Source organism: Dermacentor silvarum, chromosome 11, assembly GCF_013339745.2.
Source record: "Dermacentor silvarum isolate Dsil-2018 chromosome 11, BIME_Dsil_1.4, whole genome shotgun sequence".
Classification (NCBI taxonomy): Eukaryota; Metazoa; Arthropoda; class Arachnida; order Ixodida; family Ixodidae; genus Dermacentor; species Dermacentor silvarum.
Window position 1 is genome coordinate 6,522,889 of NC_051164.1, and position 23,296 is coordinate 6,546,184.

Sequence of the window (23,296 nt, forward strand, 5' to 3'; positions counted from 1 at the left end):
TTACTTCGGAAGGAAGCTGTGCGACGGCTCGCTCCACGGCGCAGACCATTCTCGTCGGGTTGGGTGAGGCACCAGAATTGAAGTTCAATCCCTTGCGTAGAACGGCAGCTTCAGAAGCAGTAAGCTTGTACGAGGACAAGTTGAGAACGGGGAACAAGGAACCCGTACGGGTCCCGAAACGTCTCTGTGTATTACTTTGACTTGGTCAGTGACCGCATCTTCTTCCTCATCATCAAGGTGTGCCAACTAGCCCGAATGAGCAGCTTGTCAATTTTATTCCTTCCTTTCGATGAGATCGGCAGAAGTGTCTTGGCAGACGCCAGTGTCTTGATTCCCAGTTTCAGTTTTAGGCTAAAGAGCAACGGATAAATTTTTTTATTTCACTTTAAAAAAATTCGCATCAACTTGAAACACAAAATGTTAGCTTGAAGCATAATACATATGTTTCACAGGTAGACAAGCACATTCAAACATGGAGACAAAAATATAGTACAAATGCATATTTCAAAAGCAGCGAGCAAAGCACTTCAGAAGGCATACTAGAATGGACCACTGCTCCCAGGTGTCCTTCATTCTTCCTAGAGCTGGTCACAACGACACATTAAACGTTTTGTACATGTGCACAAACGCAGCTGCTCGATAAATAGACTCGGAACACTCAAGTCTGGCCACCAATGGGAAAACGGAAACACAGTAGGCCTTAACAGTAGTCAGGTGTTACAACATAGAACTTCATTAAACAAACCATTTTATGCAAGCAGTATTGCTTGGCCTGGTGGAGCTACTACAATGTGTATGATGTCTGGCTCTGTCTTGGTTGTAGATTTTTATTCCCCAATGCTGCGTAAAATAACCAACACACGAGAACGAAATCACAGGCTACCTTACAAGAGTTGAAGGTGATCACGTGGGCTGATAAAAGCAGCCCCCACTCACTAGAACAGTCTCTGTTATCAAACATTGAGTCTGGCAGGCCTGATGTACCCAGCATGCATGTACCCGCCGATCTCCGACCCAGCATTATTTCAAAAACCAAAATAAAGTACGGCAAATTTTGACTGCAGTCACCAGCTACTTTTGGCATGTGAGCTTCGCCACACAGTGCTAAAGATTCATGGCGGAAAAAGCGCTCGCCCAACCAACTCGCCCAACTTTCTGCCTTTACACAGTGGTAACTACGGGCACCCAGACAGCAACTGTGTCTCATGGTTTGTACATAACGGAACAGTTGCATCATGTTGCAATATCAGTACTACATTGCAGTTTTGGGTACGTCACCATTCTCGAACAATGTAACAAGAAACCAGCGGGCTTAGTTAATGTTAAGTTTTGCCACATAACAAAACTGGTGGTCTCACTATTCACAGTCTGAATTCCTTTTGGCATCTTACAGCCACACCAAACCCTTTTGCATAATTGAACTCCTCGTTTACCTCAGGCGCAACTACAACGTTTTCATTGCTGATTTCTTCCGAAGGCGTTGTCATGTCTTTGAAGCGCAATAGCAAGCATCATAGGGCGCAGAAGCTAAATACATACACAAATATATGTTGCTGCCTGCAATGTGTGCCTGCTTTTGGCTTTGGGGGAACCCAGCTGGCATATGCTGTTTAAAATGTAATTGCTACATAGTTTGCCAAAGTAGAATCACTCTAATAGGAACACATGTACTTGTGTCATTTTGCTAAGTCTGTTTAGAACAGCTGCATATTTTAGCCCATCAAAGCCAGAGAAAACACCCTTTGCAAACACGCCTTTACATGGCCATCTGAGAAACTCGTACACCAATAAGGGAGTCCTCACACAGCCTTCGGTTGAGCTCTGTTTTGCCGCTGGTGGACATATACACCCAAGACTTTGCAAACACGTCACTTCAAGTATCTGGTGCAATTTCTTCGCTACAGCCGACCCTCTTCATATTCTTCACTACTATATCGTAGCTCTGTAAAGAGGCCCGCATTATCATTTTAAAACCCTAAGAAACAGATCCCTTTCATCTTTTATTTAATGCTGCCCGTGATTTCATTAATCGACTTGGTGTCCTCGAGCGCATTTAATGTAAAGAACCGTGCTCCTTCGGGGGCGCTGCAGGTAGAGGTCTCGACGCCATCTTCGCAGGTCTACCGGGAGGGCCGGCAATGATGGGCTGAGAGCAGGCTGAGAGCTATGATTAACAGCAGGCGGGATCTCCGGCAGGCCTGTAGACGCCGAAGACAATGCCGATGAAACGCTAATGGGACGCTGGTCACGGGAGAACTGAGGTGCTCAGTGAGCTGCCCAAACTACACTCTTAGCCAAAAGGTCCAGACGCAATGCCCACAAAATGTGTCAGTTCGGAGGCCTCCTAGCTGACCACCAAAGTGGAGCCGGTCATATGTGCCGTGAGGAACAGGAAATTACTAATTGCTTGCAAAGGTAAACATGCAAAGAATTATTCTTTCTATTCGACTGAGGCATGCGCAACGTAACCTTTATTCTACAACTCTTGAATTTTATCTGCGAAACTACGTTTGAAAGCAAATACTAGGCTCTAGTGCAGGGTGCATTCTTGGCTCTTCTTTGATAGACATTAGATACCAAGCATGCCATTGCACATGTTTATGGCTGCACGAAAGGGTTTTCTTGACAGCTTCCCTGTAAAAGACTGCTGCTGGCTGCACAATCCTAGCCATGTCTGATTAGGGCTTTACAAAAATTTTGCACTCCTGCTTTGGTTCACTAGATACTAGGTGAGGGGCACTGTAAGGCCGAATGATTGACAGCAGCGACAGGTGGTGCACTCTCAGAAAGAACGGCCTAACCCAAGTCAATGACCGGCTCTCGCTCGTCACACCTAAGCACAAAATGTGTCGCCAGACACCGAACCTTTACTTCCCTTGGCATACGGGAAGAACGGACCATGAAACCGATTGCCCGCTACCCCCTCCCCACACACACACTTCGCGCCTAATTAGCCGCGTCGTAGTGTCTGACAGCCTTGACCTCTACCAGCAGCGGGGTGAGCGGGGGTCAAGTGTACGTGACTATCTACAACTGGGCATGCCACGAGCGGGGAAAGGGGTGGGCCGGCTGCACAGCCAGTGCTAGCAGCGAGAGGGAGCACAACTCCATTCTTGCTGGGGTCTTCTGCTTTCTCTTTCCCATTTTCGTTTTTCCTTCTTTTTTTTTGCCTTTATAACCGCAGTACGGAGTATCACGGGCAGTCTGGGCTGTAACCACGCAGTGGTAGAACGGTGAGGCTCCGTACTACGTATGTACGTCCTGACAGTGTCCTCGGCTCTAACACCCAGCTAGGTGTAGAAGAGTGAGGGCCTGCCCTTTGCACTCTCTGTAAATACAGTTCGTTCAAGTTTTTACCACGTTTCCTGTCTGATACTTCACCCCCGCCGAGCTACATCATAGGGACCTCGTCCCTCAACACCACGGAGAAGGAACTTTACTGGCGCAGCTCGACAGAGCTTGGCATCTATCACGTCTGAGCGGAAGATCATCAAGCCACCATCAGGCCACCAGACGCCCGCAGAACTTGGGATTATACCAGCCGAGGAAAAGCCCCACGAGTGCAGCACATCGAGGCCTCTTCAATTGCGGCAAACGACGCCCCTGGACACCCCAGCACAGCAGTTCGACCGGTCGCAGCAGGCATCGACGGCGGCACTGGTGAGCGGGATTTCTTGCGCTTCGTTGAGGTGGCTGTGGCTCAAGTGCTAGAGCGGTGTATGTAAAAAAATAGGAACGTAATGGCGAGCGAGACAGAGGAAAGTCGTATAGGCGAAAATTTTGAGCAAAATGCCGGAATGTCAGAACCGGCGGAAGTAGCAATTCGGCGCCTAGAGCTGCAGTTTGAGCTGCAGAAGATGCAGCTTCAACTGCAGGTTATGCAGCTCGAATCGCAGGAACGAATTGCCCTGCGGCGCGCGGAGTTGGAGATAGCGGGTGGCAGGCGGACTCCTTCGAGATCAGACGCGGGGGAGCGACTGCGCTCGGGCTTAGACCCTATCGTCCAGTGCGGGAAAGTCCTCAAGGGACTCAAGCTTCCGTGCGATGCGGACGTACCACTGTGGTTTGATGAGGTGGAGAGAGTGTTCACTGCGTACGACATACCGCCGGAAAGTCGCGTTCATTTGGTAATGCCAGCGCTTATGGAGCGGGTCAGGTACTTGCTTCGCGGACTCAGCGAGGACGAGTGCGGCGATTACGACGCGGTTAAGGCGGCCGTCCTCAATGAACTCAAGCTTACTCCTCCCGAGTATCTCGATCGATTCGAGACGGCCGCAAAACGAAAAGACGAAACATGGGCGCAATTTGCATCACGTGTCGAGACATACTTCGACTATTATTTGCGCTCGAGAGAGGCGACAACAAAAGACGAGGTTGTACAGCTGGTCGTTGCCGACCGTATGAAGGCTAGCCTGAGTCCGGAAGGTCTAGAATATGTACGTCTACGCGAAGGCGAATCTTGGCTGAGGCCGGCTCAGATCTCGCGCGTGTTACAGACTTTCGAGCAGGCGAAAGGCAAAGGCCGTGCAACACGGCAACAAATGCCACCAGCACAGCAGGAGAGGGCCCCCCCACGACAAGCAAACGGTAGCGGCAAGCGGCAACCATGTTACGTATGCCGAAGTGAGGGGCACCAGGCAAAAGATTGCCCCCGAACGGTAAAAAGTGCGGCACACAATCCAGAAAAACGGGCGCGCACACAAAAAGTGTCAGCAGTAGAGCCGGAAACAGACGAGGGCCACTCGGAGGATGACGAAAGCAGTGCGTTGGTTGCTCGCGTAAACTCGCCGTTGTCGTCTGGAGAGGTGAGGAAATCTAAGCTACAGGAGATCGAGCTAGAGTGCGCCGGCACGCCCATAGTCGCCATCCTCGATACCGGCAGTGAGGTCACTATTGTTAAAGAGAGTCTCGTGCCGGACGCAGCTCAGGAACCCTCAGGCAAAATTAAGCTCGTCTCAGCTTTCGGCGAAACGGTCGAGGCCAAGCTGGTGGCTCTGTCGTTTAGCCTTAGGCAAACAGCATTCGTAAATGCCCCCGACGTCGTGCAGATCGTTTGTGCAATAACAGACAAGCTTACCGACGCCGATTGCCTACTTTCTAAAGAAGACTGGGAGCTACTCGCCGACATGAGAAGCAGCCACGCAGAACCGGCGTTTGGCGAGGCTGACGTAAACAAAAACGAGGCATGCGCGTCGGTGGGCATACCGAAGCCCGAACAACAAGGGGTAAGAGGCGAAACGCCAGGTGAGAGTCGCGCACGCGTGAACGAGACTCGCTCGCAGGAGACACCCGTAGCCGCACCGCCCGCATCAGATGAGGAGGCAGCAGAAGCCGCCGATGGCGCGGACACCGACGAGGTTCCGAGCCAGCGAACCAAACTCCGAACCGCCCAGCTGGCGGACGAAAGTTTGAAGAAAGCGTGGGCAGACGCGACGGCAGGGAAGGCAGGCATGTTTGTCTCAGACGGCCTTCTGTATCACTGGGACTCAATTGCTGGCAGCAAAGTGAAGCAGCTCGTGTTGCCCGCTAGCATTCGTCAGGAGGTGCTGCTGCTGGCACATGAGTCCCTGTGGGGCGGACATCTGGGACCAAAGAAAACGAAGCTGAGAATAAAATATAGCTTCTTCTGGCCTGGTCTAGAGGAGGCTGTTAAGAGACACTGCAGGACGTGCCATGGCTGTCAGGTTCGTTCGGATAGGCGCCTGAAAGACAGGGTACCTATCACGCCGCTCACAAGACCAGATCACCCCTTCCAGGTGGTAAATGTTGACGTAATTGGACCACTTGATGTACCATCCGCCAGAGGCCACAAATACGCATTGTGCCTAGTAGACCTATGCACGCGCTGGCCTGAAGTAGTGTGTCTGCGATCCCTGACGGCCAAAGCGACTTGTGATGCCTTGCTATCCGTATTCAGCCGTACCGGTATCCCAGAGGTAGTCTGTTCCGACCAGGGCACTAACTTCACGGCACAACTCACTCAAGCAATGCTGGCCAGATTAGGGTGCTCGCCCCGGTTCTCCACACCGGAACATCCAGAAAGCAACGGTACAGTGGAACGATGGAACCGTGTCCTAAAGAACATGTTGTTCCACGTAATGGAAAGAGACCCTAAGAATTGGGACAGGCTCGTGCCGTTCGTTTTATGGGCATACAGGGAGGTCCCTCACGACACCACCGGGGTTGCGCCATTCCGGCTATTGTACGGTAGGAATCCTTCTGGGCCGCTGGCTATCCTGCAGCGCAGCTGGACAGGTGAGATCCCCCTCCCCAACACATTGAGGGAGGAGCCCGCCAAATATCTGCAGCAGTTGCGGGAACAGCTAGAAGTAGCGACAGAGGTAGCTGGGCTGACAGCGAGCGCACGACAGGGGAGCTATGCGCTCGCATATAACAGGTCGACGCGCCACAAAACGTTCAACGTGGGGGACCAAGTTCTTGTGTTTGACACGGACCGCGGCAGCAAACTCGCACCAAAGTGGGTTGGCCCGTTCAGCATAATCGCTCGCGAAAGGCAAAACTCGTATCGTGTCGACACCGGACAGCGAGCAAGCTCAGTGGTGCATGCAAACAGGCTGCGCCCCTATTATGCTAGGGTGAACCATATAGGGGTCGTGTTCGATGATGACATTGAATTTGGGGACATCGAATATGTTCCCCGACGTGTGCCGACGGGCATACCTTCTGTAGCCATCGATCCACAGCGATTGGCACATTTGGATAGCAAACAGCGTACCGAGATTTCACGTGTGTTTGCAAAATACCCCGATTTGTTCGACAAAAAGCCAGGAGCCGCAGAAGTCGGACTGCACAGAATCGAGTTGGAGGACGGGTATCGACCAAAGCGTGCATTTCCGTACCGAGTCCCCGAGCTCTTGAAGCAAGAGGTTAGCCGCCAGACAGAGGAACTATTAGACCTTGGCCTGATCTACCCAATAGAGAGCGAACACGCTCACCCCGTGGTTTGTGTCGGAAAGAAAGACGGGTCGGTTCGCATGTGTATCGATTACCGGACACTAAACGCTGCAACCCGCACCGACGCCTTTCCTATGACCCCACCGCAGGAGCTCATAATGAAGGTAGGCCGAGCGAATTTCATTACCCTGGTAGACCTGCGTCGCGGTTACTGGCAGGTGCCAGTGGCACAGGAGAGTCAGCCTTTAACAGCCTTCGTGACACATGACGGCCAGTACGCTTGGCGCGTTATGCCGTTCGGCCTAAAGAACGCCGCAGCTACATTCCAGCGCATGATAAATACGCTGTTTTCGAGACACCAAGCTTACGCGGCGGCATATTTAGACGACATCGCTATTTTCTCTTCCTCATGGCAAGAGCATCTGAAGCACGTTCAACTCGTCTTCGAATTGTTGCGCGAGGCTAAGCTCAAAGTAAGCGCTGAAAAGTGCCAAGTCGCGCAAGCACGTATACAGTACCTGGGACACGTGGTGGGTGGCGGGACTCACGGCCCGGACCCAGACAAGCTCGCCGCGATTAGAGATTTGGCACCACCTGCGACGAAAAAGCAGCTCCGTAGCCTATTGGGGCTGTGCGGCTACTATCGCGGCTACGTACGGAACTACGCCGCAGTCGCCGCACCACTCACAGCCTTGACGAAGCGAAGCGTGCCAAATCCGATACCGTGGGCAGAAGACGCGCAGAATGCATTCGCGGAACTAAAGAGCTCACTTTGCGAGGCGGCCGCGTTGACCACTCCTGACATCCACAAACCATATTGGCTATTTACGGACGCATCCGAGGTAGCCGCTGGCGCTTGTTTAGCACAGATGGGAAACGATGGTCGGGAGAAGCCGATTGCGTTCGCCAGCCACCGCTTCACCCCAACTCAGGCCCGCTGGTCGACCATTGAGCGTGAAGCATTCGCCATCATTTGGGCATTAAAGAAGTTCGATTCCTGGGTGTTTGGGGCGGAAATACAAGTAGTATCTGACCACAATCCCCTGTCTTACTTAACGACGAGCACGCCTCATGGGGCAAAACTAGCAAGGTGGGCACTAGCCTTGCAGCGCTACAATGTAGTCGTAACCCATCGGAAAGGCTCCAGCAACGGTAACGCAGACGCTCTGTCCCGCATCCCCAATATAACTTGGGAAGACAGCCGCGAGCAGACTTGAGCCATGGCTACTCTAGCGAACGTGAACGTTCCCGCACACCTGCGAAGGAGTGCACGGAGAACTGTCTAACGAAGCCGGACGTTGACTCGAGAGACTCCTTCACGCACGGTCACACCCGGAACTTTATAGCGGGCCTCACGTTCATTGTGTATCCCCCTGGACGGGCTTGCGAACCGAACCGCCAGGGGTTAAGACAATTATCTCTGCCACCTTCGGCGCTTTCGCATGACGAGTTGTTTTTATAACTTTGTCAAACATGCATTGTCAGCAGTACGTGAACACTGTTCAAAACTTGTGAACGATTCTACGAAATTGTACGCGCGTGACTTGCATAGTTGCGGCTGCACCGCGTTTATACTAGCAACCTCAACCTTGAGACGGCTTGCATGCCACTTCACATTGTAAACTTGTTGTTTTCCTTGTGCATGTTTCTTTCTCCCTTTTTTTTTTCTCTTTCTTTCGTTTGTTGGTGTTTCAGTCATTGAAAACGTATACCCACTGACGGCGGCCACTAAAGCCAATTGTCCCTCCCTGTGGAGAGCTGTCAGCTGCTCACTTAGCTTATAGGCAAACAAAGACGACCTTCGGGTTACCTGCATTGACGCGGGCTTTCCCTTCGCCATATCACGGCCTAATAAGTTTAGTCTAACTGAACAGACTCAAAGCTCAGTTATCCTCTTGGGGGGGACGTGTAAGGCCGAATGATTGACAGCAGCGACAGGTGGTGCACTCTCAGAAAGAACGGCCTAACCCAAGTCAATGACCGGCTCTCGCTCGTCACACCTAAGCACAAAATGTGTCGCCAGACACCGAACCTTTACTTCCCTTGGCATACGGGAAGAACGGACCATGAAACCGATTGCCCGCTACCCCCTCCCCACACACACACTTCGCGCCTAATTAGCCGCGTCGTAGTGTCTGACAGCCTTGACCTCTACCAGCAGCGGGGTGAGCGGGGGTCAAGTGTACGTGACTATCTACAACTGGGCATGCCACGAGCGGGGAAAGGGGTGGGCCGGCTGCACAGCCAGTGCTAGCAGCGAGAGGGAGCACAACTCCATTCTTGCTGGGGTCTTCTGCTTTCTCTTTCCCATTTTCGTTTTTCCTTCTTTTTTTTTGCCTTTATAACCGCAGTACGGAGTATCACGGGCAGTCTGGGCTGTAACCACGCAGTGGTAGAACGGTGAGGCTCCGTACTACGTATGTACGTCCTGACAGTGTCCTCGGCTCTAACACCCAGCTAGGTGTAGAAGAGTGAGGGCCTGCCCTTTGCACTCTCTGTAAATACAGTTCGTTCAAGTTTTTACCACGTTTCCTGTCTGATACTTCACCCCCGCCGAGCTACATCATAGGGACCTCGTCCCTCAACACCACGGAGAAGGAACTTTACTGGCACATTATTGGTCGCTAGCAGAATCCGGCAGAAGCTGGTGCTGTTCAAGAAGCGTTTTTCTCACGTGGTACATAGTATAAATAAAAAATAAATCAGCAAATTGTGGAAGCTCCCATTTGCAAAGGATGGAAATTTGATGCGTAATTTGTAAACTGCTGCTTTGCTCAGCATTCTTGGCCGTGGCGATTGCGTGCCCAAAATTATTCGGGACTACTGTGTTCTTAGCTCATAGCCAATTCAGCTTGTGGTTGTGAAACCTCACAACCTATTTTTTTTAATTTGCAAACTGCGGGCTAGCACGGTTAAAAAAAGACATAATAATTGAGCACAATGACACAAGCAAGTCAACAAAGCAAGTTAGTGCTTTTCTTGTCTTGTGCTAGAGATGTTTCGCGTTTACAGCAAGTGCCAACCAACTGAAATCAGCACCCTCCTACGATTAGTGGCCAATTTTAAGAGGACGCTTTAGCTCTGGTCCAACTCCGACGCGGTCTATTCAAATACATGCAAAACGCAGAAACGCTTCTATAAGATAACCCGTGGACCGACTTAGGGCCTGAATTTTGTTAATAGAATATCAAAAGTTCGAAAAAATATAGAAGCACATAGCTTACAAATTAATAGCTGTGCATCAAGGACAGGTATCGCGGTTCTGTAAACGGCATCCATTCGACCATTCAAAGAGGAGAAATTCGATATGTCAATTTATATCTTACGTGAATTTGTTACGTTGCGTACAAAGGTTCAGCAAAATCTGCATTTCCATATTATTATTTTTTTGAGGTTCGCATGTAAGATATCAATTTTGTGCGCTTTAGATGTTCTTATTTCTGGGGTTTTACGTGCCAAAACCAGTTCTGATTATGAGGCACGCCGTAGTGGAGGGCCACGGATTAATGTTGACCACCTGAGGTTCATTAACGTGCACTACAACGCAAGCACACAGGCGTTTTTGCATTTCGCCTCCATCGATATGCGCCCGCGCTAGGCCGGGATTCGATCCCGCGATCTCGTGCTCAGCAGCGCAACGCCTTAGCTGACTGAGCCACCGGGGCGGGTTACTGTAAGATGCAATTCACAGAATAGTGACATAATTTTTCATTGGTGAGTTACAGAGTTGTAAACTTGATAGTTTCGTTTTCTGCAAATTTGCGATTTTTGTCAATTCTTTATTTAAAAAATTGACGACCTAAATCAAAAATTCGAAACCAGCAGTCACTAGATTTTAAGTCTTTCTTTTAAATGCACCAAGCCTTGTCAAATTTGGTGCAGTGGTTGGCGAGAAAAACGAATTCTCCGTTTACATGTATTTAGATAGGAGCACCCGAGCTACGACGCGTGTTCAATAAAGATTTCCCCTGACTGACTTCTATTTATTGCAGGATGCTGAAACTGCGCATGTGTAATGACATAGGTCACTATAGGTCACGCGCCAGTGTGCAACTCTGAACTAATAACGGTCTTGCTTTTACAGATGCTGAAGTGGTGTGAGGTGTGATAATGAATGCAGTGGAATACAGAGCAGTCATCAAGTTCCTGTACTTGAAAGGTCGCACTGTAAGGGAGACGTTCGATGAGATAAATGAGGTTTATGGGGAGTATTCCCCATCATATAATGTGAAGAACTGACATCGTCAATTCAAATGCGGTCGGACTTCGGTGGAAACGGCTCCGATTGCAGGGCGACCCCACTCCGCTATCGATGAACACACCATCCAGCAAGTGGAGGCCGCCATTTTAGAAAATCGCCGCGTAACCGTTCGAGACCTAGCCCAAAATGTCAAGATTAGCGTGGGTCTGTGGAAAAAATCATTCAGGACCATCTTCATATGCGTAAGGTACCCGCTCGCTGGGTTCCCTGGCTGCTCACACCTTTCCAAAAGCAGAAACGAGTCGAATGCTCCCAGGCTCTTTTGACCATGTGCCATGGAAACCAGGAGGACTTTTTCAACAGACTGATTACACAGGATGAAAGCTGGGTCCATCATTATGATAGAAGCACTTGGACTCACCGCCTCCAAAGAAGGCACGCGCCCAGCCCTCGGCGGGCAAGGCCATGCTCACAGTCTTTTGGGACCAGCACGGAGTAGTCTTGATGGGTTTCCTACCAAAGGGTGCCACGATTACTGGGGTATATTATGCTTCACTGCTGCGGAAATTGTGGGAGGCCATCAAAAGCAAGAGACGTGGCATGCTCACCAAAGGTGTCCGCCTTCTTCAAGACAATGCCCTAATTCACAACTCCCATGTTGTCCAGATGGAAGCACGCTGCTGTGGCTTTGAAATTGTACCGAATCCCCCTTATTCACTCGACCTCGCACCACCGGACTTCCACCTCTTTCCAACAATGAAGTTATATTTGAAGGGCAAGCATTTTCCAGATGATGAGACTATGATTTCTGAAGTCACAACATGGCTTTTGGAGTAACCTGTTGACTTTTACAAGCGAAGTGTTTACAGTTGCATAAAAAGATGGGAGAAGTGTGTGTCCCTGGGTGGCACCTATGTAGAGAAGGACTAATAAATCTGCAAATTAAGTTTCGTTGCTATTCGTCCACAGGTCAGGGGACATCTTTATTGAACGCCCCTCGTAAAGCTTCCTCTTAACTTATTCACACTAAGCGCTGAACAAGATAAATTGCGTGTCCCTCGTTTGTGTCTATTGCTAAGCACAAGTAGCAGAAATTCAGCACTGGTCCTGTGTCGTATAGCCCTGTAGCATTGGTCACATGGCTGTAGCACTAGAGAAGCACTGGTGTAGTATCTCCCCGTCTTTTCGCACTGTTTTACCGGCAATGTATATTGCTACACGCATGTTGTATGTGGTCTTTTGAACGAGGCGCGCGGGCGCCATCACTCGAGCAAAGAGGAGGAAGAATGAACTGGGCTCGCGCTGTGAATCCAACCGGTCAGCGCTGCAACCGCTGTTGCAAATATAATCTGTAAATAGTTTCTCGTTTAATTGACTCGTCCTTCGCTTAACATTGTGGTGGAAGTGGAACTTTCCCCGTCCTCGCCACGGAGCTCCGAAGCGGCCGCATCGTCGTCTTTTCAGCCATGGCTTCCGATGGAAACACGCCGTCGCCACCTACACCTGCGGCGCCAACTGCAACGTACGTTACTGTTGTCAGTCCCCGTGATCCTGGGACATTCTCCGCCCAAAATGGGGTTGTCGTCGACGACTGGCTCAGCATGCATGAGCTTGTTAGCTAAAGCCACCGCTGGGACCCTACCATCATGCTTGCCAATGTGATCTTTTATCTGGGCGGCACCCCGTGTGTCTGGTTTCACACCCATGAGGCCGAGCTCTCCAGCTGGGACATTTTCAAAGAGAGGCTTCGCGATCTATTTGGCAACCCGCAAGGTCGCCACGGAATCGTATGTCTCCTACACACAGGTCGACGAGCACATGACCGAGGTTGACAAGGTGGGCCATATCCTAAAAGGAATCGCGGACGATGCCTTCAATTTGCTCGTGTATAACGACGTTTCTACTGTCCACACCATCGTCAAAGAATGCCCCCGCTTCGAGGTAGCCAAAAGCCGCCGCGTCGTCCCACAGTTTTCCCGGCACCCGCCGTGGTTGCTTAGCGGTTATGGTGTTGGGCTGCTGAGCACGAGGTCGCGGGATCGAATCCCGGCCACGGCGGCCGTATTTCGATGGGGGCGAAATGCAGAAAACACCTGTGTATTTAGATTTAGGCGCACGTTAAGGAACCCCAGGTGGTCAAAATAATCCGGTGTCTCCCACTACGGCGTGCCTAATAATCAGATGGTGATTTTGGCACGTAAAACCCCATGATTAAATTTTTTTCGTTTTCCCGGCTCCCAAACACACCTGCAACGTCCTCTTGATCCGATCTTACCACCACACGACCATTTCAAGAGAACGTCAAGCGTATCGTTCGCCGAAAGCTTGAAGCGGCGAGTCCGGCCCCACTTTACCCAGGACCCCATGACGGTACCTATATGATCAAGTGCCCCCAACCATTTCCGTTATTCAAGTTGTTGTGAGGCAAGAAATTGCAAATCTTGGCATCCCTACCGCCTGCTCTGTCTCGCGACCTGATTCGGGACCCAAGGCCACAACCTGCACTGACCAGTATTTCGCTCCCAGACCACACAATCCTGCTGAATGGCGCACCCCAGACGACAAACCGATCTGCCTCCGCTGCCACCGAGTTGGTCATGCATCCCGCCACTGCCGCACCCCCTGGATTCCGCCATACTGGAGCTCATTCCCCGCTCCTCGCCCATACGCCGACGCTCGCCGTTATTCACCTCGCCGTCTGTACCCTGCTTCTGTTGCTCCTGACAGCCGCTCCTCCGTGCGATCGCCGCCGCCTCAACGCCGTCGCTCCCCGTCACCCCAGCCTGGCCGCTTTCCTGACCAACCCTCCGGACGGATAACTAGGCCATGCAGCTCTTGGAGGTGTTGCTGCATCACGTTCGTCCTGTCCAAATCCTCCGTTGACGCTCCTCACGAACACGAACCCAATTGAAGTAGACGTAGATGTGTTCCGTTGACGGCATTGGTTGATACTGGAGCCCAAGTGTCCATAATGAGCGCTAACCTATGTAGTGGCCGCAAAAACAAAAAAGTCCCAGTTTCGCCCGAAAGGCGAAGTATCGATTGCGATAGCAAATTAGTACAGATTTATACGGAGTAAGGATAGTAGTTTTATTGGCTGTATTAACTTGGACACATTCGCTTACTAACTGAATTTGTGGGAATTCTCGGGTCCGGTGACCGCCGCACGCGCAGCGAACGTCACGTTAGGCGCACGCGCGCCAGGGGTTGGGGGAGCGGAAACTTTCTTTCCGGGGGCGGCGCACGGGAATCGCAAGCGCTGATACCGGGTGGGTCGCGTGAGATCCCGCTGACATCGCCCGGGCATGCCCCGGAAACTCTCGAGTTCACCAAATGGCCACAGAGGGCGAAAAATCAATCGCGGCGCGTTCCAGCATAAGCGCGCAAGTGGAGCTACTGTAATTTGCTTGCATACTTTCGTTTGTATTTTTTCTGCTAGAGGCACTCAACACGGCTCAATATTTGATCTATTAATGTACATATAATAACCGACAAACATAGTTACGGTGTCATCTTTTGCAAAATAAGCTGTCTATTGTTTTTATTTGACTTCTGTTATTAAAGTCCGTGCTTTGTTACTTGAATAAAAGTTTTGAGGCCTCACTCACGTGTGATCAGCAGCAAATTAGTGACAAATCTACTTCCGGTGATACAGTTAGATTAATGGCATTTGAGATATAATAACATGAACGTGTTTATTACTAGTATCTGACCGAAACAATTGTCATCTGATCGAGGCTTGACTAAGCACAGCCCACACAAGGACACCACTGAAAGAAATGCACACTCAAAACAGTGTTGTGTGTTGTGTGTACGCTTTTCTGTCATGGAGAATTTTGTGCACTGTTCTTTGTCATACATGAATCACAAACTCACCCACACTTAAACCATAGTAATTGAGGCTCTTTTTTCTTTCGACTCCAGCCTCCAAGACGCTGGTCATATTTGGACTCATCACTTTGGACTCTAGTCTCTCTGGACGTACAAGTCAGAAACGAACGTGTCACCACTGGAAGTAACATCAAGGGCCAGAATCCTCTCAGGGTATGTTTCTGAACCCTTCAACTAGAACCGTGATTTGTTCATTTATGGGACTAACTTTTGTTTCACCAATTTTTGCTTGCATGTGTGTCATGGCTTTGTCATTTCTCTTTTCAGGAAGACGGACAAAAGAAAGATTATTTGTCTGCAAGCTGCCCACGCTACACCACAAGAAGCTCAACTGTCACCATAATGACAACAGGTCTTTTTGAACTATGTGCCTCACCAAGAAATGTTTGGAAGTTTACCAGATAGAAAGGTGTGATCCCTATTAGGAAAGCAGCAGTCTACAGCTCTGTATCATACCGAGTGGGAATGAGAAATTTGACATAGAAGCTTAGTTGTTTTTAAGGGCGCTTTATCACAATCGGACAAGTAACATGTTGAGTCCCAACTTGTTTCTTTTCCAGTCATTATAGCCACGACGACCAGAACAGAAACAATGTAGCAAGCTCCTACTTGTTAATGCACAAACTCTGTCATCTGCTCCTTGCAAATCAGTTTGACGGGCATTAGTTCCAGAAAGTATCACATGATCCCTCACAACAATAATTTGTTACATGAAACTGCAAAGAATTTTAAAACGATCAAAAGCGCTCAATGAAACTTTAAGGAAATGATACATCATGTTGATTGAAACTCTGGCAGTCACTCTTCATTTTATTATTTTATTTTTTGTTTAAAGTACCCTCAGGGCCACATGGCATTAAAAAGGGGAGTGGTTACAAAGCAGTAGAGTAAAACAAACAAGTGCAATAAGTTCTTGTAACATAATGATTCTCCTGAACACAATGTTAGCTAACGTTTTGCAAAAACGTTTGTTATCTGTGATGGCTACGATACTTGATGGTTCCATTTCCAGATATACGGGAGATGAAAGATTGAAAGAAAGACTTCGTGTTACATGAATCAATGCCTACCTTACTGCGATGATCGACACAGTTTGAAATGCAATGAGGCCGCAGTCGTCATGAAGTGTGGTGTCGTAGAAAATTTTATGAAATAGCAAAAGATGGGTGACTTTGCGGCGATTAGCTAGTGGGATAAGTGCTAGGTTAGTTTACACTGACGTTGTGCTCGCGGTGCGGTTATAATTAGAAATAATGAAACGAGTAGAGTTATTTTGTACTAGTTCAAGTGAAGTAATAAGATTAACGCGACCAGGATCCCGTATTGCAGATGCATATTCAAGTTTCGAGCGAATTAGTCTTGTAAAGATGTAGTTCTAAAGTAGACGCTGCTTTGGAAAAGTGAGTACCCGAGCATGTGATTAGCATTGCTAATGACGTACTCCATATTAAGGGTCCAATTTAAGTTATTTGTAATGTGTGCACCGAGATCTTGCTGACAGTGCTAGGATTAGAATTAGATCTGGATACGCATATTTTACATTTGTTTACTACAAGAGGCTCATTGCCAGTTTGCATGAAATCAATAACTAGGCTAGCCCTACACCATAAGAGATAGCTAGAAAAGGGAAGCTCACACAACCGGCCAGCCTATTTCACAATTCACAAGCTTGAGAAATCACTAAAAACAATTTTTCTTTCTCTTCAAACAGCAGATGACAAACCAGAGCATGCTCCCAAAAAGATTTTGAAATGTACTAGCAGAATAAGTTCGGCTTAACATTCAGCGAATCAACAGTGGACGAGCAAGGGAAACCAGAGCGTGGGAACTTGTCTTCTCTATGTGTGTCTCCTGAAAAGTGTTGCGCAATCCAATTTCTAGTATGCTTACCAACACACCTGGGCAGCTTGTCTTCCTCTCGGCCCTCACAAATATGTTTCCTTGGTGAAACGTTGGCTCCAAGCTGAGGCTTCCCTTGCTCACCTCTGTTACTCAACTGAAGTGTTCAACCTCTTTGCCTTGTTTTAATACATATATACCGAGATGCTTTTTCAACATGAAACCGCAAGTTGCATTTTTCAAGGATCTGTGAGCATTGATTGGGCTTGCTTATATGTTGATTTAGTGTGCTTGTTTATTCACACAATATTTGCTGAAGTCCTTGTAGGCACTGTTGTCTCCATAACGGTCCTTGGTTTCCCTACGAGTACTCCACTTGTTTCAAAGCATTTACTGCCACACCTGAACACTAAATGTGCAGCAGAAGAATATCAAGAGCAGAAAATGTGTGATGTAAAGTTTAGCATATTCTGCGCCTTCCCCCCCTTACACTTCATGCCTCTCGCCAATGTGTTATGAGAGCAATGGGACATTGCAGCTCGAGCTTATCTTGCTGACAGTACATCTCTGCCGAGCAATTTTTATGTTCATTTCTCTAATCTAGCTGAAATCGTCGAACGCAGAGAATATAAAACGTCAACCAGCAATGTACGCAATACAAGTACGAGGGTAGCTCAGCATAAATATCGCTGTCTCCCTGTTTCAGCGGCACGCTGAACACGATGAGAAAACTTCGCTCGATTTCAGCTTTGGGTTCCATTAAATAGATGTTTATCTGTGTTTCTGTATGTTGTAAGCTCAATGACGGACAACATTAAGTCCACCTGACGTGTATGAAATTGTGAGCATGTACTGCTTAATTCACCATTGACAATAAACAATGTAAGCTTACTTGTTTGAAGTGTTTTATTGCCGGTTGAGGCCTCTCGGTCACCTGGCAACATAATAAAAATATCTGTAGTCATGTTTGAGTACAGTACACACGAATACCGCCCCGAAAGCGGTAACAAAACGCGCAAAACCAGCGAACGAGCAGCGCGACGAGCCCTACTACAGTGGCTAGAATGGGGAAGTGTGCCGAGCGGTAGGCAGCGCCTATGGGGCGCATTGAAGCCGCCGGCAGGGAGCCGCGAGGGGGCGCGCGCTGACGTTTATACGTCGCCCGATGCGAGTCGCGCCGGCTCTGCTGCTTCAGTGACGCCGCCCGCCCTGACCTGTGGAAAGTTACGTTCGTTTCTTTTTGTGCTGCAGCTTGTCTATATGCGTACTAATGGTGCAAAAACATTGTTTCGTGTCTGGATGCTACTATCGTACTGCTGCCCAATTTTTGCTCGCCGTGAACTGCCTTAGTTTCTACGATTTGGTCAAAGCTCCCAGCAGTGGCAACTGTGAAGGGGGCGATCTGACACTTCTCCTCAGCATTGAGGATGCAGACCATGAACTGGACGCACTGCTGGATAGTGGGAAGGTTGAAGAAGCTTCTCACATGATAAAGAAGTCCACAATGGTTTATTTACGCAGGATATAGCGCACAAGCACACGGACGGTGAAAGCAACAGACGGAACACAGCGCTAACAACTGAGTGTTTATTGGACGAGAGCAGATATATATATATATATATATATATATATATATATATATCTCGACACACAAAATGAATGTACAAGGAAGACACAAACAAATCAACCTAGAAAGTTCAACTGACACATGCGCCTAACGCGACAAACACTCAGTTAATTCTTAGCGCTGTGTCCCGTCTGTTTCTTTCGCCGTCCGTGTGCCTCTGCGCTACTGTGTAAATAACGTCATACCAACTAGCCCACCATTCTGTCGTTTTGAATCCGCAATGCTACCCGACCATGATTACCCTGAAAAGATGAGCGACTCGCGGTTAGTCTTCTGCATGACAGGGTAAATACCCAGTAGTCTGTGCGCAAGAAATGTTTTGACGAGCTCCTTGTTGCCACCGGCAAACCCATCGAACAGGTGGCGATGTTCACCAAGTTCTGCGTCAATGGGGGCCTCATTCACCCTTCGGAGAAGCTCTTCTCATTTGTATAGACGCCCTTGAAACCATCCACTGTTTTCGATGTGGTTCAGTTACAACGAGCTGCACAGTGACAGCTTGGAAGAGCTTGTCTACTGTCTGCACAAAAACGACGTCATATTGGGCTGTGCACCGCATGGCCCCAGCCTTACGAACCAAGTTACAAAATTATTTTTGGTCATCCGTTTTCCCTTCTACACTAAGGGACTCAACAAAGAGAGAGTCTTCCCGTGAAAAGAAGAAGCACCTGAAGCTCAGTCGCGTCACTTAGAAGAGACTTAGCATAAGGCTGACAACGTTTGTCAACAATTTAAAACATTTTTTTTTTCTCGTGAGAAAAAAAGCACCAGCTCAGGTGCGTCGCGTAGCAAAAAATAATCGCTGACGGAGAATGGTGTGTTTTAAACGGATTGTGAGGCACTCTTCAAAAATTAGTTGTTTGTGTAAACAGTGCGTCAAAAAAATAAAATTTTTACTTCCGAGTTACCACTGGGAATTTTCTTACTTTGAGTTCGATAAGGTGTCAGCCGGAGTAAATCGTCTAAAGCAAGCTACATTCTACCATCGACGCGCGATCAATCGGATTGTTACCTTGGCGCCTTTCAATTACGAAAGGGCTAGCATAGCCACTCTATCGCCATTTGCCGCCATGCACGAGCGAGAATATATATTACGAAGCTTTCTTTTTTTGTTATTGCATATTCGGCTGCGCGCGCGGACGATCGCATTCCACGCAGTGCTCTTGCACTGCGGCTGCTAGCCGCCGTCGCGGCCGACGTGATGATGACGATGATGATGATTTATTGGCATCCCCTTTGAAACGGGGCGGTGACAAATAGTCACCTAGCCTGCTTGATTTAATCAGGTATACTATAAATGTTCTTTATCTAGCATTTTTGTATACCTCTCATAATTATTTTTCTTTTTCAAAAATTTACCTTGTGCCGCTGCCTATGATTTTAAGAGATCAGGTCGTATCCATCTTTTCCCTGCTTTTTTCCCACCAGTACTCCAATCGTCTCTTGCTGATCTCTACGGCTGATCTGTTTATGTTTCCTTCCACTTTGAAACCAAGCGCTTCTGGGAGTTGCACGTTACCTACGGTTCTCGCTGGGTGGATCCCGTCGCATTCCATCAGGATGTGCTGAGTAGTTTCTGGATCTTTACTGCAGCATGCGCATGTCTCATCTAGTTCCGAATATTTGTTCCGATATGTTTTCGTCCTTAGGCAACCGGCTCGAGCCTCAAATAGCAAGGCAAGCCCTTTGTGTTATCGTACAGATTTTCTCTTCTAATTTCTTCCTTCTTATTCTTGTAAATCTCCATTGTCCTTTTTGTTTCCATTCTTTGCATCCAATTCACTGTCTCTATTTCTCTCACTTTCTTTCTGATGACTCCTGGTTGTCTATTTGCAGTTTCGATTATCCTGTACTTAGTTGCCAACTTCCTTGACCTCTTCCTCCATTCTGTGCCCACGCTTTTCATGTAGAGATACTTGTGCACTTTAGCCGCCCATTTATTTTCATCCATGTTCCTGAGCCTTTCTTCAAAACTAATTTTGCTCTGTGCTTCTCTGACTTTAAAAGAGGCCCAACCCATGTCACCCTGCACTGCTTCATTTGTGGTATTACCGTGGCTCCCAAAGCCAACCGGCATACTGATCTTTGGTTAACTTCCAAACCCGCCAATATATCCGATTTTAAGCATATAATGGCATTTGCGAATGTTAGCGCTGGCACCATTACTCCTTTCCAGATTCCACGCACCACCTCATACTTATTGTGGCCCCACTGTGTTTCATTATTGCTGCATTCCGCTTCCCCTTTGTTTTCAGATTATCTTGGTGGTTGTTTGAGTAATTCTTTCCTTCGTTTATGTGCACGCCGAGGTACTTATATTGCTTCACTATGGGTATCACTTTCTGTTGAATTGACACCACGAAGTTACTCGTGTGTTCATTAAAGATCGTAATTCCTGATTTCTCTGTGCTAAACTTAAGGCCTAGATTTGTCGCTGCATTCCCACAGATATTCGCAAGTATCTGTAAATCTTTTTAACACGAAAGTGTTTTATGCGGGGGTCCACCAAGACTTCACTGACGTATTTCCGTCACGGAAAAACGTCATAGAACATATTTCTATGACGTATTTCCGTCACGGAAATACGTCATAGAACATAATACAAAGAAAGAAACCAGAAGAAAAAGTTCCGCAAACATGCAAAATTTGGAAATCGAACCCACGACCTCTCGGTCCGCGACGATAGATCGCCGAGCGTTTAACCCATTGCGCCACAAACGCATTTGCAGAGAGCTACACAGACGCGCCTTATATATCTAACACTCCTCCGTGTACCCGCGCTCTTGCTCGGGGCGGTGCCGCCGCCTACGAGCAGAAAAGAGAAGTACTGCATTATGACACTAACGCGCACCGACAGTGAACGCTTCGGTGGTCTCAGCACTACGACGCCTCGATGCCAGCATTCGAAGGGACGCTGGCATCAAGAAGCACTACCTAAGTGGCGTTCACCGTACTCAGCACAGCGGAGCGTGGCCTCCGCAATTAGCTCTGAAAATGTTTCTGAAGTTGATCGCGGAGGCTGCAATTACGACGCGCTGTACGCGCTGATTTGACTCGGTGACGATTCAGTTACGTGCTTTGTCTTGCGCGTTGTATTAGTGTGTCAGTTACGTGCTTCGTCTTTCGCGTTGTGCTAGCGTGTGCAGCGTAGTGCAGCTTCCATATGCACGACGGTTGCTCATGGTCATCGACGTTGGTAGTCGTGATGGAGGAGACGTGCCACCAGGCGTCAGCGTGGGTGCATCAACGCCTAAGGGCGCTTTAGCCACAAAACACCAATAGACATTATATATCAATGTGCAATAAACATTACACTACTTCGGTGAAGACACGTTTCACTTTCGTGTTCTATACCGATTCCTATATAAGAGGGATCAACCACATTTTTTTTATTGTCCGCTAGTAGCACAATGTCATCTGCGTACATCAGTCCGGGGACCTTCTGTTGCACCAATGTAGGATAAATCAAAACCTAATTCGCTGTTTTCCAGTTGTCTTTCTATACCCTTGACGTTCTACCATCGACGCGCGATCAATCGGATTGTTACCTTGGTGCCTTTCAATTACGAAAGGGCTAGCATAGCCACTCTATCGCCATTTGCCGCCATGCACGAGCGAGAATATATATTACGAAGCTTTATTTTTTTTTGTTATTGCATATTCGGCTACGCGCGCGGACGATCGCATTCCACGCAGCGCCCTTGCACTGCGGCTGCTAGCCGCCGTCGCGGCCGACGTATAAGCGTGTGTCAGCGACACCTGGCGGTTTCCTCCCAAAGGGGCGCGCGAGCCGGCGCGTTCGACACACTTCCCCATTCTAGCCACTGTAGCCCCAACGTTACTAGAAGAAATCAGTTTTCAAACTCGCCTGTGTTGCGCGGGACCGCCACCGCGCTTGCTAGGTGTTGGCGCTGCTGTCGCAACGGGATCCAGCTTGTGGCTGCTGCAGTAGCAGAAGCGGCGAAAGCGTTGGCGTGACGGTTGGCTTTCTCTGCGGTAGCCCGTATTCCTACTGCCCTTTCCAGCTTTTGCGGCGCCATTTAGCCTTGTTGTGTTGTGATGCACGGCCTGTTTGTTGTGGTGTAACTGTTGTGAGGTTTCTGTGTGGAAAATGCCGACCTGTTGCGAGCCGGGGTGCGCGAGCGGCTATCGGAAGGATGCAAGCAGTTCAGACCGGCATTTCTTCTACGCTCCGTCCGACGTGGGACTTCGCTCTGCGTGGAACAAAGCAATTCCACGTGCGGACAAGGAATTGACAACGAAGTCACGAGTTTGCGACCTGCACTTCCATGAGCAGGACATCTTGAAAACTTACGTCCATGTCATCGACGGGAAAACCATTGAAATCCCACGAGGGAAGTGGAGCCTCGCGAAAGACGCTGTTCCAAAGGTGTTTCCGAACCTCCCTGCGTATTTGTCCAAGCCCGCGGCGAAAAAACGCAAGCCAAGGCGTGAAATCATGAAACAAACCTCCACTGAAACACCTGGGCAGCACAACGATTCGCCATGTGTTTACCTTGAGCAGCCTGAAGGCTCCCAAATTCTTGACGCTCAGAAACTGACTATAGCCGACATGAAATCAGTAGAGCTGCCTTCCGGCTGGCGCATGATCACGTTGGTTAGCGATAACAGCAGCGAAGGTGAGTCCGTGGCATTTTTCACGTTAAAGCACGGAACCGAATGCTTGCAAATTGAGAAGAGCGTAGTGGTGAACAGCGAAAGTTCGGCTACAGCAAGTGCCTACGGTCGTGCAGCGACAGCTTACGCGAGTATTCCCATCCGCGCTGTTGAAGACCTGACCTCTCTCTTAAAAGCTCTACATA